The following is a 17,811-nucleotide window of genomic DNA, read 5'->3' as shown; positions in this document are numbered from 1 at the left end:
AAAAGATGAAAACTATGAGAAACAGAGAAAGAATCAATGGTCAGAATGGCTGGCATAACAGGGGCTCTAGTACCAAGGAGCTAAAGGGGAAGAATCAATGGTATCCAAACCCTAAAATGACACTATAAAAAGGGGGAAGCAGCCAACATTAAGGGGCATGATGCAGAATAGAAAAACTAGAAGAGAATCGTTAAGATAACTCTGTAAAACTCAAGAAAAACAGAGGAATATTTCTCGGTATTCCCGAGAATAGCCATTATAGCACATACTCGGATTCAAAAGGATTCAAACTTTGCAAGTCTAATTAGAGGCTTAGATAGCCATCTAAGTCTGTAATTTTTGAGCTTATTTGGACCTTATATCACATCTTAGTGAACATATTGTAGTCCATAATCAAGAAAAATAATGAAATACCTCATATTGATTTGAGGATCTCTAACAATTATTTCGTGTATTTCTTTATTACATTGTTTTCCTTTACTGTTTCTTGCTGCTCAATATATATATTCTTGCTTGCTATTTTTCCTTTTACTCAGCCAAAAGCTGAATCCTATTACTGGGGTCCTCACTTCAACTTGGGCTTTGGATACACTTAGCCTCCAAAGAAACATATATCAAAACATGCACACATCAGATGTTATTCTCTCCCACAAAAATCCTTCTCACCTAATTATCTTGGGAGGCAAAGCCCAAGCAAAGCCACTTGGACTTGAGTTCCAAATCCCGCAAGTCTTGTGCAAAAGCACTAAGTCTGTGAGAATTGGGGCTATGATCCTCTTGGTTGAATCATTCTCATGAAACTCATTTACATATACGTATATGTATTAAAATGTATATCCTAATCTAAGAAACTAACAATTATTTGAAGATACGTGTATTGTATAGTGTGTTTTTTATGTAGCACCCATAGAGGTAAAAGGAAATGACAAAACTCTATTGCATAATAAACATGGAAAAAGATCATATAGTTCAGAAAATTAGCATTCTGGGTTCTTACAGGCCTAGTATGCCTTGGGATTCCACGATAGTATGCCCGGGATCCCATGACAGTACGCCCCGGGTACCAAGTGAAGGAACTCTTTTAAATGTTTATACAATAAAAGATAAGCCTTAAATATTCTATTTCAATCTCTTTCTCATTGTGAATATTATGAACACTTATTTTACTTATTTCGTAAGAGTAAATGGTCATTTTACGAGACTAAAACACTTATAATGGTATTTTGTTGCTTAGGAGGAATTGCATTTTTTATCTTGAGGAGCTTTATATGACTTGCGCATAACTTGGTTTGTAATCAGCCTCATTTAGCTGCGGTAAACCAAGCCTAGTCCACCAAAACAACAAGTATTTGGGCCTGAGATCCTTGTCTCTACTTGGGCCTGTGTGCTAAGAAAAAAGCACTCTCACAACGTTCGATCAGGCTATGGCATAAAACACTGGTTTTACACCAGTCAATAGAATCATGCCACATCATCTTCTTTTAACTTATCACTTAAATCTCTCTCCAAACAGAAAACGAATTAAGAAATGTTCACTTAAATTCCCCACTTTCTTTCTTTTCTTTTCCTTACCTTTCTCTCAATAGTTATTGATCTTTAATTTTCTAGAAATTTTGCAAGTATAGAGGATACAAGAAAAAAATGTAATCCAATAGTAAATTTATCAAAATTCACTTCTAATAAAAAGATATTGAGTAAAGCTGTAACTTTATGCTAAAACAAAATTTGAAACTAAACTTTGTCCAAAAAACATAAGTTTGTATAAAGTCCCATAAAGTAAAGATGTACTAGGTTGAATTGGCTTATGTAAGCCATTACGATAAGTCTCAATTATAAATGGAATAGTCTTTTTGGCGTTTAGGTTGAGTCATGTGACACTTATACAGTTATACTAGACTACTAGTATACTACTATAAATTCAATCTCATATTCAATCTCATATTACTCTTCATCCTTGGATCTCAAGACCACAATGGAGTCTTTTTCTGATATGCAAACGATTTTAGGACTTCTTGCTTTCATAGCAATCTGTAGTGTCTTAAAAATCACATCAAAAACTGAGAGGGGTTACACCAGATGCGTGGGAATCCCTAAACCATCTGGGGCATTACCATTTATTGGCCACCTCCATCTTCTAGGAGGCGAAATGCCAATTGTCCGAACTCTTGGGGCCATGGCTGATAAACATGGCTCATTCTTCTCACTCAAAATGGGTCTCCATCGAATGTTGGTGGTGAGTAGTTGGGAGATGATAAAGGAATTCCTAGCTACCAATGATAGAACTATTGCTACGAGGCCAAGCAGAGCAATAGGAGAATACATGTTCTACAACAATGCTACTTTTGCACTTGCAGCATATGGGGAGTATTGGCGTGATGTGAGAAAGATGGCCACTCTTAAGCTTCTTTCAGACCATCGACTTGAAAAGCTAAAGCATGTACGGTTCTCAGAAGTGGAGTCCTTGATTAAAGACTTGTACTTGCTTTCTACAGAAAACAAAGTGGTGACTATTAGTGAGTTGTTTGAGCACATGACCTTCAATATCAGCCTCAGGATGATTGTTGGTAAGCGATTTTCCATTGTTGGTGAAAGAAACAATGAGGCTTCTCGTTTCCACAGCGCCATTAAAGATTCTCTATATCTTAGTGGCGTGTTTGTCTTGTCGAATGCCATTCCATACCTTGAATGGATGGACTACAAAGGGTATTTAGGTTCCATGAAGAGGACTGCTAAGGAACTTGACTCGGTGCTTGATATCTGGCTTGATGAACATCTCCAGAAACAATTAGAGCAGAAGAGTAATGGCAAAAGCGATTTCATGGACTTGATGCTATCAAGCCTTGATGAGGATGCTGTGATTTCTGGGCATACACGTGATGTTATCGTCAAGGCAACTGCACTGGTATGTAGGAAAACTAATTGGTATTCTTAGAGTACTATGACATAGTATTTTTTCTTTTCCTATAAATGGTGAATCTCCCATATGTGAGAAAAAGAAATACCACATCATGTTCTCATTACACTTCTTATCATTATTAGTAAGTAAAAGCCAAATTAATTTGGAGAAATATTCAAGACTCTACTAGTTCATGGAAAAGGATCCAGGCCATTTATGTCTTGCTTTCTATTTCATGATATGCAAATAATATATATACTTTGATTTTCCTTTAAGAAAATAAATCTACAAGCTATTTACCAGTAGCAACAGAACGACTTTCGTTAAAGAAAGCCAACTGATAAACTTTTTACCTTGCAATGCATCAGAAAGTTTAAATGTTTAATACAATTTTTTTTTATTGTTATTTTTAAATGTAAATTTTTTTTTAATTATGGTAGTTATTAATAGATGTGGGGCCAGGAAATCGTACAGCCACGGCCCACTCCAAGCTAGGCTCAAATGGCCCAGTCCGAGGAGGGATGACTACCCAAGGCCAATATGGGGAGCAAACCCTTCTTTGGCTCCGCGCCGAAGATCCCCTCGTCCTCGGCATACTAAGGATAACTATAGGGGAGGGGGGATAGACCTAGAGCCAGTTGTCACCTCAACACTTAATACGTTCACCTAACCCTTCTGGCCGCATTAATGGGGATGCAACCCCCGGGCAGGGCTACATCGATCAGGGTGAACCACTTGAGCACGGATACAACCTCTGATGGGACAGGTGGCCAGAGGAGAGGCCAATGAATGATCAACAGAAAGAGGAAGAGAGTAATATATAAGAGAGACAAGCAAAATGTAAATGGGAGGAAGAAAAGGGTTTTTTGAGTGAAAGGAGGAAAAAAGCCTCCTCGGCCATGGGCCGAGGAGCATCTCCTAGTTGTAAATTGTTCTAAGTGTTTCTTCAATAAAAGAAAAAGATGTTCAGGCTTCTAAGATGCTGGTCGGCGCCTAAACCTTCAACCCACTCTCTACAAATTCATTGTTTTGGGTTCGTTGGGCTTATAACCAATCTCTTTTGGGCTTAGGCTACAAAAATTGACCCTACAATTGGCGCCGTCTGTGGGAAGGATTAGTGCGCCGGCTGGCACAACAGGCGACGGTTCAAAATAATCATTCTATGAAAGATTGATGGTGATAAAAAAAAAAAAAAAAAATTTGAGACAGATGATTCAACAGCAAAGAAAAAGAGCTCGATATTATTTCATAAAAAAGAAAAGTTACAGATTACAATCAGAGGCTCAGGCAGGCGTGCTTCACAACTATTCCTACCAGCTAGTCCTACAATCAGAGGCCCAGGTGGACCCGCCCTAAAACTAGCTAGAGGGGAGTGTCAACCCGTGCTTTTATTGGCATCAAGAGAATGGGAGAACTTGACACTAAAAGCAGGGAAGGGGGAGGGCCAGCTTGTTTCAAGGCCACCAACAACCCCTTTTTCGGTGCGGCAGAGCTTGAACAAAGTGAGGAGCAGATGCAGGTGCACCGGGACACCCTCCCTCATGATGTTCCCTTGATTCTCTCCAGCCCTCATGAGCGCTGGCCGTTGGAGACGGCAGCGCTCGGGCACTATCCATGACGTGAATTCACACATCTCCTCCGTCGGGGGTGCGCTCCGAGGAGAGACATTAGGTACTCCAACGACATCCCTCCGGGCCACCATACGTGGCACCATCGGGGTTACGCCTAAACTCTGCCGCACCGGAAGCCCAATGGGGGCTGCGGCCACAATCGCTCTTGGCACGGATGTCCTCATACCCGCCCAAAACCGCCCAATATCTGCTGACTCCAGTCACAATTCCGGCGAGGTTATTAAAGGGGCTAGGGGAGCTGAAGGGGTGTGTTCTTTCTGTTTGTGTCGGGAGGTTCATAGTGTGTGAAGAAACCTTCCCCCCGAAGAGTCTTATATAGGGGATAAATGTTGGTGAGAATTAATTCACACAGAATTTGAAAAGAGAGTTGTCAACAGTGCTAGTTATGAGGCCACCAAATTCCAAGGGGACCGTAGACCGTTGGATTCGTGTTAATTCACAAGGACATTAATGAGGGCGCGTCTCGCGCACCGAAACGTCAAGCGCGGAACACGAACGGCCAAGGGACGCTTCGTAAGTGAGGAAATGGGGGCTCGAGCTGGAGGCGAGATCAGCGCCTCGTGTAAGATCAAAATCCGACTCAAGGAAGAATCATCTCCAGTAGAGCAATCCGAAGACAAACCCCTGCTTACAGAAAAATGAAAGCGTTAGACAGAACCAAGGCACTGCATGGTCCTCGGACTCAGGCCTGTGGGAAAACTACTCGCTCCTCTATGCCTGGGTACTAGACAGAACCAAGGTATTGCATGGTCTTCGGACTCAAACCTATGGGAAAACTAGATACTTACAGAAAAATGAAAGCGTTAGACAGAACCAAGGCACTGCATGGTCCTCGGACTCAGGCCTGTGAGAAAACTACTCGCTCCTCTATACCTGGGTACTAGACAGAACCAAGGTATTGCATGGTTTTCGGACTCAAACCTATGGGGAAACTAGATACTTACAGAAAAATGAAAGCGTTAGACAGAACCAAGGCACTGCATGATCCTCGGACTCAGGCCTATGGGGAAACTACTCGCTCCTCTATGCCTGGGTACTAGACAGAACCAAGGTATTGCATGGTCTTCAGACTCAAACCTATGGGGAAACTAGATACTTACAGAAAAATGAAAGCGTTAGACAGAACCAAGGCACTGCATGGTCCTCGGACTCAGGCCTATGGGGAAACTACTCGCTCCTGTATGCCTGGGTACTAGACAGAACCAAGGTATTGCATGGTCTTCGGACTCAAACCTATGAGGAAACTAGATACTTACAGAAAAATGAAAGCGTTAGATAGAACCAAGGCACGCATGGTCCTCGGACTCAGGCCTGTGGGAAAACTACTCGCTCTTCTATACCTGGGTACTAGACAGAACCAAGGTATTGCATGGTCCTCGGACTCAAACCTATGGAGAAGCTAGATACTTACAGAGAAATGAAAGCATTAGACAGAACCAAGGCACTGCATGGTCCTCGGACTCAGGCCTGTGGGAAAACTACTCGCTCCTCTATACCTGGGTACTAGACAGAACCAAGGTATTGCATGGTCCTCGGACTCAAAGCTATGGGGAAACTAGATACTTACAGAGAAATCAAAGCGTTAGACAGAACTAAGGCACTGCATGGTCCTCGGACTCAGGCCTATGGGGGAACTAACCGCTCAATCAGACCGTTGCGCCGAACAGAACAGAGGCGTCGCATGGCCCTCGGACTCAGGCCTACAGGGAGGCCAACTACAAAACATCCCAAGTTAGGAGAGGACCAAGCCCCATAGGGCCCCTGAGACGCGAGAGAGGTGCCCATGCATACGTTCTCTCTCCTTATCATCGTTACTGGCGCAACTAACCAACATGCAATTTAAGCTAAAGTCATACAGGTCTAAGGGAGAAAGAAAAAGTAGGCAGCGTGTACACAAATAAGCAATTCAAGTAAAGGGAAGTCAAATTCGCATTACAACGATGAGTTCGTAAAAATTGCATGGCAAGAGCCACAGTACATAAAAGAGAAGTATAACAAAATAAAATGACAACGTAAAAGCAGGACGAGCCGAGACGCCGGGGAGCCTACTCCTCTTGCTTCGGCTGGACAGAGGCAGCCCCTGACCCCTCCGAGCCTTGGCCTGAGGGGATAGTCTACGGGGGTACGGCAAGAGCAGCTGCTTCCTCAGTGGTGGGGGTTGGATCATCGGAAGGGATCTCCACTATCTCTGGGGGCACCTCCTCACTCGAATGCTCCCCCAATTCGGCTGCCCGCACTTCTTCAGTAATCTCCCCAACCTCAGGGTCCTCAGGGGCGGCCTTACGGATAGCGGGGGGATAATACACGTTCTCCGCCTTCCATAGGTCGGACGCAGCCTCCACCCCAGCTTGTTTGAGGGCCTCAGCCCAGACCTGGGAACAATATCGCCTACACACTCCCGGGACTTGAGCCTTGTAGTCGGCCTCTACTACAGCCACCCCATCAGCGTAGGCTGCGGCTTCGGCCTCCTCCTTGGAACGCTCGGCCATCTCCTTACCATGATCAGCCTCGTCCTTGGCCCGCAGGGCCTGGTCCCTGGCCCACTCCGCTGCCCTATGATTCCCCTCTGCCTTAGCCACGTCAGCCCGCAGGTCAGTAATCAGATCCCTCGCGATCCGCAGTTGCTCCTCCGCCTCGCGTAGGTGCCCCGTCTGCTCCGCAGCCTAGGTCTGGGCGCCTTTAAGACCAGACAGCGCATTATCCCGCTCACTGGTCACTTCCTTCAGAGCCTGTCAAGCCTTGACGAGGTCAGCTTCAGAATTTTTCAGAGTATTGGTGGCCTGGTATCGCCAGTCGCGCTCCTTTTTAAGGACCTCCTTCTGGTCGTTTGCCGCCCCCTCCAACGCAAAGATAGCTTTGACGGCCTGTCAAAATGACCAATGTGCGATGAGCCTCATAAGAGGAAAAGAGTGGGAGAAGAATTGAGGTTATAGCCCTTACCATCCCCACATATCGCTTAAGGCTAAGGAAGACCTGCTCGCTCGTCAAAGTGTTAAGCTCAGCCATGTCCGCTGGGAGCAGTAGGCTCCTCTCCAATGCGTCTGCCACGCGTGTACCCTCACCCTCGTTGAAATCCCTAAGAGAGGCGTTATCCCTCAATGGCTCCCCGCGGATCATCGGGGCCGGGAGCCAGGCGTCAGCCTCGGGCGCGGTGGTGTCAACGACCTGCCTATCCGGACTCCTTCCGCCTATCTTAAGCTGCTTGGACAGCCGTAGAGCAGTATCCTCCTCCTGTGAGGACACCGTCCTATCCCCCACGATTCTTTTGCCCTTATCCTTCTTCTTCTTAAGGCCAGCAGGCACGGACCCAGAGGGCGAGCGCGTCTGAGAAGGAGAAAGTGGAAGCTTCTGCCGAACAGAAGTTGACTTAGCTTTCTAAGGAGGAGTAGGAGTTTTCTGTTGGGACTCCCCCTGCTGGCCCTCAAGCAGGTCCAACAACTTGGTGGTGGGTTTCCTCTTGTAACCCATTGTCGGCCGAGGAGGGGTTTCTGAAGCGAGAAGGTCTGCTTCGCTCAAATTGGGATCACCCAAGTCCCCGGGAGGATCCTCGGACTGGTCAAGACGAGTGAAAACTTCAAACGCGTCCCCTTCCCCCTCTGGAGCTCCCTCGACGGCCTCGGCAAACAGTTGAGAAGAGGAGGGGACGGCTAATGTGACAGCTTCCTGGTCGGAGGGCCCCTTGGGGATCGAAAATCCGTGCTCGGTCACAGTAATCCTCTGGAGCCGAGGATCGTTGGCGAGGATGACGTGCTTCGGAACCGGGAACGATTTCTAGGTAGGTGTATAACCCAAAATTATGTGGGCGGCCCTAACCTGGTTGTCGTCCTCGTTCACATACACCGGCACCCTCAACACCTTTTGCAAGTCTTCTCGGTTGATCAAATGGAAGTGACGCTGGAAGGCGTGCGGGTCTGCAAACGGAAAGTACCAGGACGTTAGTAAAAAATAAAGGGGGGTGAAGAAAAGAGACGAGAGCTTGAAACCCTATCTGTCTCCCACCGCCCCACCTGGTGTGCCCTCTGTTGTTGGGTAGTGAAGGCCATCATGCCACTCCCCTGACACAATGAGGAAATCTTCATAGAACCCCTTGCTGGACTCGGGGAGGCACTGAATGAGCCGCACCCTGTCGTCCCTCGTTTTCAGGTAATACGAATGGCCCTTAAGAAGCTGAAGATTGTAACACCAGTTCACGTCATGGTGGGTCAACCTCAGCCCCATCTTCTCGTTCAGGGTGTCTACACAGCCCAGAATCCTAAAGACATTTATCCCACACTCGGTGGGGGCCAATCGAAAGTGCATGAGGTAATCCCTCATCACCGGCCCCATGGGGATCGTCATCCCCCCTTCAAGGAAGGCGACTACGGAAATTACCACCTCGCCCTCCTGCCTGTATATGCGCCACTCCCCATCCTCACAATGTCTCAGATTCACATTGCCAGGAATTTTATAGTCGGTGATGAATTTCTCCATCGCCTCCTCAGTATCAACGTATTTCTTAAACCTACCCATCCCAATAGACGCCTAAAAGAACTAAGAAAGAACAAGCGAAGCAGAAAAAAGGGTAACGAGAAAGAGGGGCCAAAGAGAGAGCGACTGACAGGAAAGAGAAAGGGCTCCTCGGACAGGCTTTTGTGCTAGAGGTGCTAGTAAGGGGGTGTCTGAACTCGGAAAGGGTGCACGAATATCCTCGATTACAAATGAGGAACATGAAGAAGCGGTTCGTACGGGTATTTATACCCCAAATCAAGGAGCCATGTGGTTTTTCGCTCATGAATGCCAGACAAATCTCCACCGTTCGATAGATAACTCCTCCTTGGACGTGGGGAGCACAGAGCCGCCTGGATTTAATGATGGACACGTTACGTGTTCCGAAGCGTCAGCGACGTGCCCTTGGCAGGTGAATGGGCCCCAACGCTAACGAGGGGTGGGGGGGGGGATGAGGCCGAGGATGTCAAAATCCTCCTCCCCGCCCAAGGATGCGTGTAGCAAGATTTTGAGGGGCTATTGTGGGGCCAGAAAATCGTACAGCCACGGCCCACTCCAAGCCAGGCCCAAATGGCCCAATCCGAGGAGGGATGACTACCCAAGGCCAATTTGGGGAGCAAACCCTTCTTTGGCTCCGCGCCGAAGATCCCCTCGTCCTCGGCATACTAAGGATAACTATAGGGGAGGGGGGACAGACCCAGAGCCAGTTGTCACCTTAGCACTTAATACGTTCACCTAACCCTTCTGGCCGCATTAATGGGGATGCAACCCCCGGGCAGGGCTACATCGATCAGGGTGAACCACTTGAGCACGGATACGACCTCTGATGGGACAGGTGGCCAGAGGAGAGGCCAATGAATGATCAACAGAAAGAGGAAGAGAGTAATATATAAGAGAGACAAGCAAAATGTAAATGGGAGGAAGAAAAGGGTTTTTTGAGTGAAAGGAGGAAAAAAGCCTCCTCGGCCATGGGCCGAGGAGCATCTCCTAGTTGTAAATTGTTCTAAGTGTTTCTTCAATAAAAGAAAAAGATGTTCAGGCTTCTAAGACGCTGGTCGGCGCCTAAACCTTCAACCCACTCTCTACAAATTCATTGTTTTGGGTTCGTTGGGCCTATAACCAATCTCTTTTGGGCTTAGGCTACAAAAATCGACCCTACAATAGACATATATTATATTTGTATATAAAATTACATATTATAAAATTAGACATTTACTAAGATTGTGTGTGTGTGTGTGTGTTTTTTTTTTTTTTTTGAGAAGTATTAAGATTATGTTTGTGTATGATACCATATGTTTTACCATTTAAAACTATTCTAATGGTGGGCTTACATATAGAATAGAATTTAAATAGAATTAATAAATATTAATGATGTGAAAAATGTAAAGCCTCAACTCCTTATGTGGAGTTTCTCTATTATATATAGTTATATATATTTATACCATACATGCACACATTCATACAAATAAGATTATAAAAAAAAAAAATAAATAATGCACACAATCAGTATCAAACACATACTTATACACATATAATAAATAGAAACACTTACAAACACTCATTTTTTTTACTTTTAGAGTTGAAAATACTGAGATAGTCAGATAGAGAAAAGAGATGAGAAGAGATTAATGAAAATGTGGTCAAAGATCAAAGAGAGAGAGAGGAGAGAGAGGGAGGTATGTGATCTGTGTTGTTGTTTGACTTTGGGCCATGTTGATATGTGATCAAGTGTGCAAGATTTAAGCTAGAGTGTGCAGAAATGTTTTTGAGGGTAAATAAACTAATAAAAAAAATATTAAATATATTAAAAAAATTTTTTGAAGTTACGGGTCAAGGAGTTTAATAGAACCCCTAGTTCCGCACCTGCTGTCATGGAAACTCACAAGAGAAATACTAGAAAATGGTTGAAATTCACTCTATAATTATCCTCACAAGGAGAAATTATTAGGTCCACCAGGAGGACTACTGACGTCTTCCTCTCTGACCTCCCAACCAATAAAATGCTGTTATTTATGCAAATGGACATCATTTGGTAATTTTTATTTTTTATTCCTTGTACTAATTAGGAAGCTCACATAGATGATATCACCTTATTGGTTAGAGAGGACCACATCAGTAATCCTCCGCTGTAAATAATAATTTCTCTCCCACAAGGACTAAGCTTTATATAACAATAAATAAAATCCTAAAAACAAAATTAAATGAGTTTATCTTGGAAATAATCCTTCTTTTTTTTTTTTTTTTTTTTTTTTTTTTTTTTTTTTACTCTAGGTCTAGGATACACTCAAACTTCATAATATTTATTATTTTGTGCCCAAACCCTTTTCTCTCTTCAATTTATTTATTTATACATACGTACGACGATAGATATACTAATATAAATATCAGAAGTTTGGTACCTTGATAATTCAATTAGTCTAGGAGGGTAAAATAAATAAGTAAGAGGCTGACAAGCCTGTGGCATGAGGTCCACCTAAAAAAAAAAAAATTCTATTTTTATGTTTGTGTGTGTGTTTTATATGCAACTAAAATCATTTAATAAACAAAAAATATTTTCCTCATAAGTAGAAAATTAATGACAAACTAAGAAATAAAAGTATAAGCCTTTAAGAAAAATTACCCATTTATTTTTATTTTGAATTAATTTCTTGCATATATGTGTACNCTCAACTCCTTATGTGGAGTTTCTCCACAAAAAAAAAAAAAACTTTTTATGTGGACCATCGCGAACCTTTGATGCGGTAGTTACTCTACAAGTATAAATGCTTGTGGGGTGTAGGGGGACAAGGGCCGAGATTCAAGTTTCTAAAAGGGAGTTTCATATACATATACACTTAAATTAGACTAGAATAGAAATTCTATCTTGTAAAAAAAATAATAATAATAAAAATAAAAAACTCCTTATGTGGCATAATAGTATGAGGCTATCAAAAATCAAAACACTACAGTTTTATATAGATTGTATATATAGTAGATTATGGATCCAATTAATGAACGTTGAATTATATTAGAGAAAGTTGATTTTTTTTTTTAATTGCAATCAACTATTTTTTGTCTTCTTTTTCACCCAAAAAAAAAAAAACTATTTTATCTTGGAGTCTCACACAACATTCAATTAAACAAAATTTTGATAATAATCAATTAAACAAATTTATTTTTTTAACTTTTATTACTTTTCAATACTGTGAAATCCACTTAATTCCTTTTCAATGATTGCAATCAAACACCTTTTAATATATTAGCCATACAAATACGGATAGGATAGACTTTCAAAGTTACAGAAGGTCATGAAATTATTGTCCATTGTTTTTCTTAGAGATATTTTTTATCCCACTTGAAATTATTGTCCTTTGCTTTTGGAATTTGAGCACATGGTTTAAGATTGTCATTGGGTAATTGGGCGGTTGATGAGAGAGAGCCGAAGCATGGGGACCCAAATAAAATACGAAATAACTATTAATTGATAATCTAAGGGAACAAAAAACACTAAAGATATATGATAGATTCTAGGAATTACTCACTTGAGGATAGAGAATTACATATTCTCAACGTGAATAAGAATGACTATTTTATTTTGTTAGGTTGATATAATATTTTATTTTGTTGCGGTTGTTATTATTTATTTGTCATTATTTCTATAAAAATATTTTAAACTAAAAGACAAAACTTAAGCATTGTACTAAATTAGCTCATACAGCCACACTCATCCGTACATAAATAATACATTAAGTGTTTACTTAATTAATTAAATACTTGAACAATTACGACATCTATGTTTTTTTTTTTTTTTTCTTGAATCACTAACTTTATAACATGGTAACAATGCACACACATGTAATAATATTTTTGTATTATTATATTATATATAGTTATATTATATTTATACCATACATGCACACATTCATACAAATAAGATTATAAAAAAAAAAAATAAATAATGCACACAATCAGTATCAAACACATACTTATACACATATAATAAATAGAAACACTTACAAACACTCATTTTTTTTACTTTTAGAGTTGAAAATACTGAGATAGTCAGATAGAGAAAAGAGATGAGAAGAGATTAATGAAAATGTGGTCAAAGATCAAAGAGAGAGAGAGGAGAGAGAGGGAGGTATGTGATCTGTGTTGTTGTTTGACTTTGGGCCATGTTGATATGTGATCAAGTGTGCAAGATTTAAGCTAGAGTGTGCAGAAATGTTTTTGAGGGTAAATAAACTAATAAAAAAATATTAAATATATTAAAAAAATTTTGAAGTTACGGGTCAAGGAGTTTAATAGAACCCCTAGTTCCGCACCTGCTGTCATGGAAACTCACAAGAGAAATACTAGAAAATGGTTGAAATTCACTCTATAATTATCTCACAAGGAGAAATTATTAGGTCCACCAGGAGGACTACTGACGTCTTCCTCTCTGACCTCCCAACCAATAAAATGCTGTTATTTATGCAAATGGACATCATTTGGTAATTTTTATTTTTTATTCCTTGTACTAATTAGGAAGCTCACATAGATGATATCACCTTATTGGTTAGAGAGGACCACATCAGTAATTCTCCGCTGTAAATAATAATTTCTCTCCACAAAGGACTAAGCTTTAATACATGTGTGCAGTGGTGAAGCAAAAAAATTTCTTTAGGGGGCCAATTTATATCTAACAAAATTATTAAAGGAAGAATTAGGGTTTTGTTAGCATTTGGAAGAGCCATGGATTGAGGAAATGGGCTAGATGAGATTTTTTATCATACTAAATTTATTATTTTTGGGTATTTTTTTTTATCAATCTAGCTTGATTGGGTTTGACTATTATTGGACTAGTTAAAAAATTTGTGCAGCCAATTCTAAAATCTTATTTTTCAAGGGGGGCTAGTGATAAATTTTTTGTCTAATTTGTGATTTTTTTTTAATAGTGTTATAGGAAATTTTAAAACGCCAGGGGGGCCATGGTTGCCCCAAGCCCCCCCTTGGCTTCGCCAGTGCATGTGTGTGTGTATATATATATCATATGAATTCTTATTATGCAAAATGTATTTGTAGTTACAGTAACAATGCAAATATACATAATTATTATCCATATGCAAATTTGTTTTTAATACTCTCTCTCTATCTCTCTCTCACACACACATAGACACAAATGATTTGGATGGGTAATAAAAAATTGATAAAGAAATAATGCATTAATGAAATTTAGTTTAAAATATATAATCTGATGTAGGTGTTTTTTGAAAAGTAGTTATGTAAAATAATAAAAAAGTAGGTTTATGCTAAAATATTCAGAATATTTGTACGAACTAATGAAAATATTCTAAGAAACTTAAATTAGACAAAATCTAATAAAAAGAGAACTTAAATATATTGACACTGCAATAACACACACACACACACGAATGTGTGAAGTTTACAATTTCCTTCTATTAAAATGAAAATTCAACTTAAGTTTTCAATTTTTGTTGTTGCTATATTTTTGTTGTGTGCATAGCATTACTCAATTAAAAATAATTTTTTTCTTAATACTATAATTTTTATTGTGTCCATAGCATTACTCCTATTAACAATTTAACTCAACTCAATTTTTTTGTTGTTGCATTTTTGTTGTTTCCATTGCATTATTTTTTTTTTTATTACTATAACTTTGTTTACACCTATTGGTCTTTGTAACTTTATTTTAGGGTGTTTATTTTTTTAGGGCATTCATTTTTTATTTGTGGTACACAAAAAAAAAAAAAAAAAATTATATATAACTCTTTTTTGAAGGTCAATGATCATTTGAATGTCAAGGACCTTGTAATTGAATTAGCATATCCTTATCCATAAAGTGCTTGGGGATATAGAGAGGAAAATGTTCGAGTTATGTGATTAGCAGTATGTTGTAATTATCTCTAAAAAATGGTTCATTTGAACACCTTAATCATAATGTAGTGTGCAATTGCCTAGAATTGAACCCATAAGAAAATGATAAATGCCAATAGATCATAATGTCAAGAAAAATGCTAAAACTAATAGTAATTTTACTACAAAAGGCTCAAGAGCCTAATATGATCATGAAAATTATTATTGTTCTTTCTATGCAAAGATACTATATTAGATTTGAGTAATTCCATTAGACTTTTTGTGTGTGCAGGTTCTCATAATTTCAGGCTCCGAAAGCACATCTATTACACTAAAGGCTGTCTCATAATTTCAGGTTCTCATACTGTCCCTACTTTTAAACCACCCATATGTGCTAAAGGCTGCCCAAGAAGAGCTAGACTTGCACGTTGGGAAAGATAAATGGGTGGAAGAATCTGATATTAGGAACTTAAACTACCTTCAAGCCATTATTAAGGAAACTTTACGCCTATACCCACTTGGTCCTGTCACAGGATTGCGTGAAGCTATGGAAGATTGTAATGTTGGTGGCTACTATGTTCCTAAGGGCACTCGTTTGATCATCAATATATGGAAGCTGCAACGAGACCCACGTGTGTGGTCGAACCCATCTGAGTTCGAACCAGAGAGGTTTATGACAACACATGCAAATGTTGATGTTAGGGGTCAAAATTTTGAGTATATTCCATTTAATTCTGGAAGAAGGTCATGCCCAGGACTTACATTCGGCATGCAAGTTGTTCATTTGGCACTGGCTTGTTTGCTTCAAGGATTTGATATCATGACTGTGGGTGGTGCAGAGGTGGATATGCGTGAAGGATCAGGAATGCATGTCTTCGTTGAAGTGTTGAATAAAGATTTGGCTATATCTTTATCCTTATCTAAACATATATATCCCTGTTGTTTAGGTTGCCATTACCAAATCTTTTCTTGAGAATACTAATTAAAAATAAATTTCAATAGTTCTTTTGTCTTTTAAATTTTTATTTTTTGTTTGAAAAAATATTTTGCTACCCACTCTTTTGAGATTGTATGAAATGATACTCCCCTTAAACAACAAACCTCGATGAAGGTTAAATATAATATAAAGACAACACATACATTCATCCACATCTATATTGTGGTTTCTCTGTGGAAACCCCATTAGGCTCCCTTAAATTGTTAGTTTTAATGCAACACGGGTATCTTCAAAATTACCACTTTACCATTTGTGATACTTGACTCGGATTGCTAAGAATCAAGACAATCAAGCACATTTATCCCTTTATATATAGATTTTAATTGAATTCTAAATTTTGCATCGCATGTTTTATTTAATTTTAATTTTGTGCCAAGTGAATTATTGAGGTAAAAATCGAAAAATTCAAATCCAATTAGATTATAAATTGGATTTCAATTGGAATCCAATTTTTTGCCGTGTGTTCATCTAAGTTTTTAATTTTTGTAGCAAGTAAATTATTGAGTGCAAAAATTGAAAAGTCTAAATCCATTTAAATTCTAAATCATATATATATAATGAAAAACTATTACATATTTTAGAAATGTATTATTTAAAATAAAATAAAGATTAATATCATGTATAATTTGAACCGTTTAATTGTGATTGTTTTTAATTATATCTGTACTTATACACGGAGCTACACACTAATAAGATGTAAAAGCCAAAATTTTCAAATTCCCATGATGAAATATAGTCAGTGGAAGTTTGTTTGTATATATGGAGAGGCCATTAAAAAAAAAAAAAAAAACAGTAAACATGATCACAATGGCTCAGCACCACACAATGCCTACGTCCTCCTAACGCCATACATTCATGCAACATGGGCCTAGGATCCACAATTTTCCATTTGTATGGCCCTAATTTATTTATTATTGGACAAGGTTACAAGAACTACATTCCAGATGTTGCTAAACCATTTTTTCCTTAGGCCTCAAGAGAACAAGCCTAGGGGCCCAGGTTAGCAAGCCGATGAAAACAGGCCGCAAACAATAAAACCCAATTCTGTAAAATAAATAAGCTACAGAAAATAGGGTCTGTAGTAGGAAAAAAGCTTAGAAGGACCCAAAATCTTCAAATCCAATGCAAAACAGTCCATATATGTCCTTATACGTTCACCCAAGCTCAACACCCAAATGAGCTAGTTAGAGCATCCGCGTTGGGCTAGCTTTATGCCAAATTTTGGCATACAAGCCCAAAAAAATGCCAGCAATAGAAAGGCCATATGCTAAAATGCTAAAAAAAATTTGAGATATAGCTACAATACCATCTCAAATGTAAGATGGTACTGTAGCTGAATTGCATGAAAAATAATAATTTTTTAATACTCTCATTTCTCTCTCCTCTCTCATTTTAACCCGGTAATTTCTCTCTCCTCTCTCATTTTTTCTCTTTCTTTTCTCTCTCTTTCTTTATGCTCTCTTCTTCTTGCTCTTTGATTCTTCACTCTCTAGATCATTTGCTAGTAATATCTTCACTCTATTCGGCAACTCTCTAGATCGACGTTGGGTTTCTAGATCGGCGGTGGGTTTCTAAATCAGTGGTGGGTGGGTCTCCGCTTTTTTCCTTCTCCGGCAACTCTCTCTCTCTTTCATTTTTCCTTCTTCGCGTGGGTCAACAAAATCAACTTCCTTCAAGCTTCCTCGCGGCGAATTTGCTTTCTTTGAGCTTTGGCGATGGTGGGTCTGGGTTTTGACAGTGGGTTGCTCAGTTTTTTTTTTTTTTTTTTTTTTTTTTTTTTTTTTTTTTTTGGTGGTGTTTGATGGACGAAGGGGTGTGGTGGTGGTGTTGACTATTTTTGACCGTGGTTGCAGGGTTTTTTTGTCCTGTTTTGGCTTGAATCCGCTTTCTTCGAGCTTCGGCGGTGGTGGGTCTGGTTTTTGATCGCGGGTTGCTCTAGTTTTTTTTTTTTTTTTTGGTGTTGATGG

At 39.8% G+C, this 17,811-nt stretch overlaps 1 pseudogene; it reads left to right on the top strand.

Annotated features, from left to right (window-relative positions):
- The first annotated feature begins 1,990 nt into the window (after positions 1-1,990).
- Positions 1,991-15,820, top strand: LOC112022267 (dimethylnonatriene synthase-like; annotated as a pseudogene).
- Positions 15,821-17,811: the final 1,991 nt, after the last annotated feature.

This window comes from Quercus suber, unplaced genomic scaffold (assembly GCF_002906115.3).
Source record: "Quercus suber isolate HL8 unplaced genomic scaffold, Cork oak 2.0 scaffold_1, whole genome shotgun sequence".
Taxonomy (NCBI): domain Eukaryota; kingdom Viridiplantae; phylum Streptophyta; class Magnoliopsida; order Fagales; family Fagaceae; genus Quercus; species Quercus suber.
The sequence above is the reverse complement of the archived record's forward strand: the minus strand, read 5'-3'. Positions and strand labels throughout refer to the sequence as shown.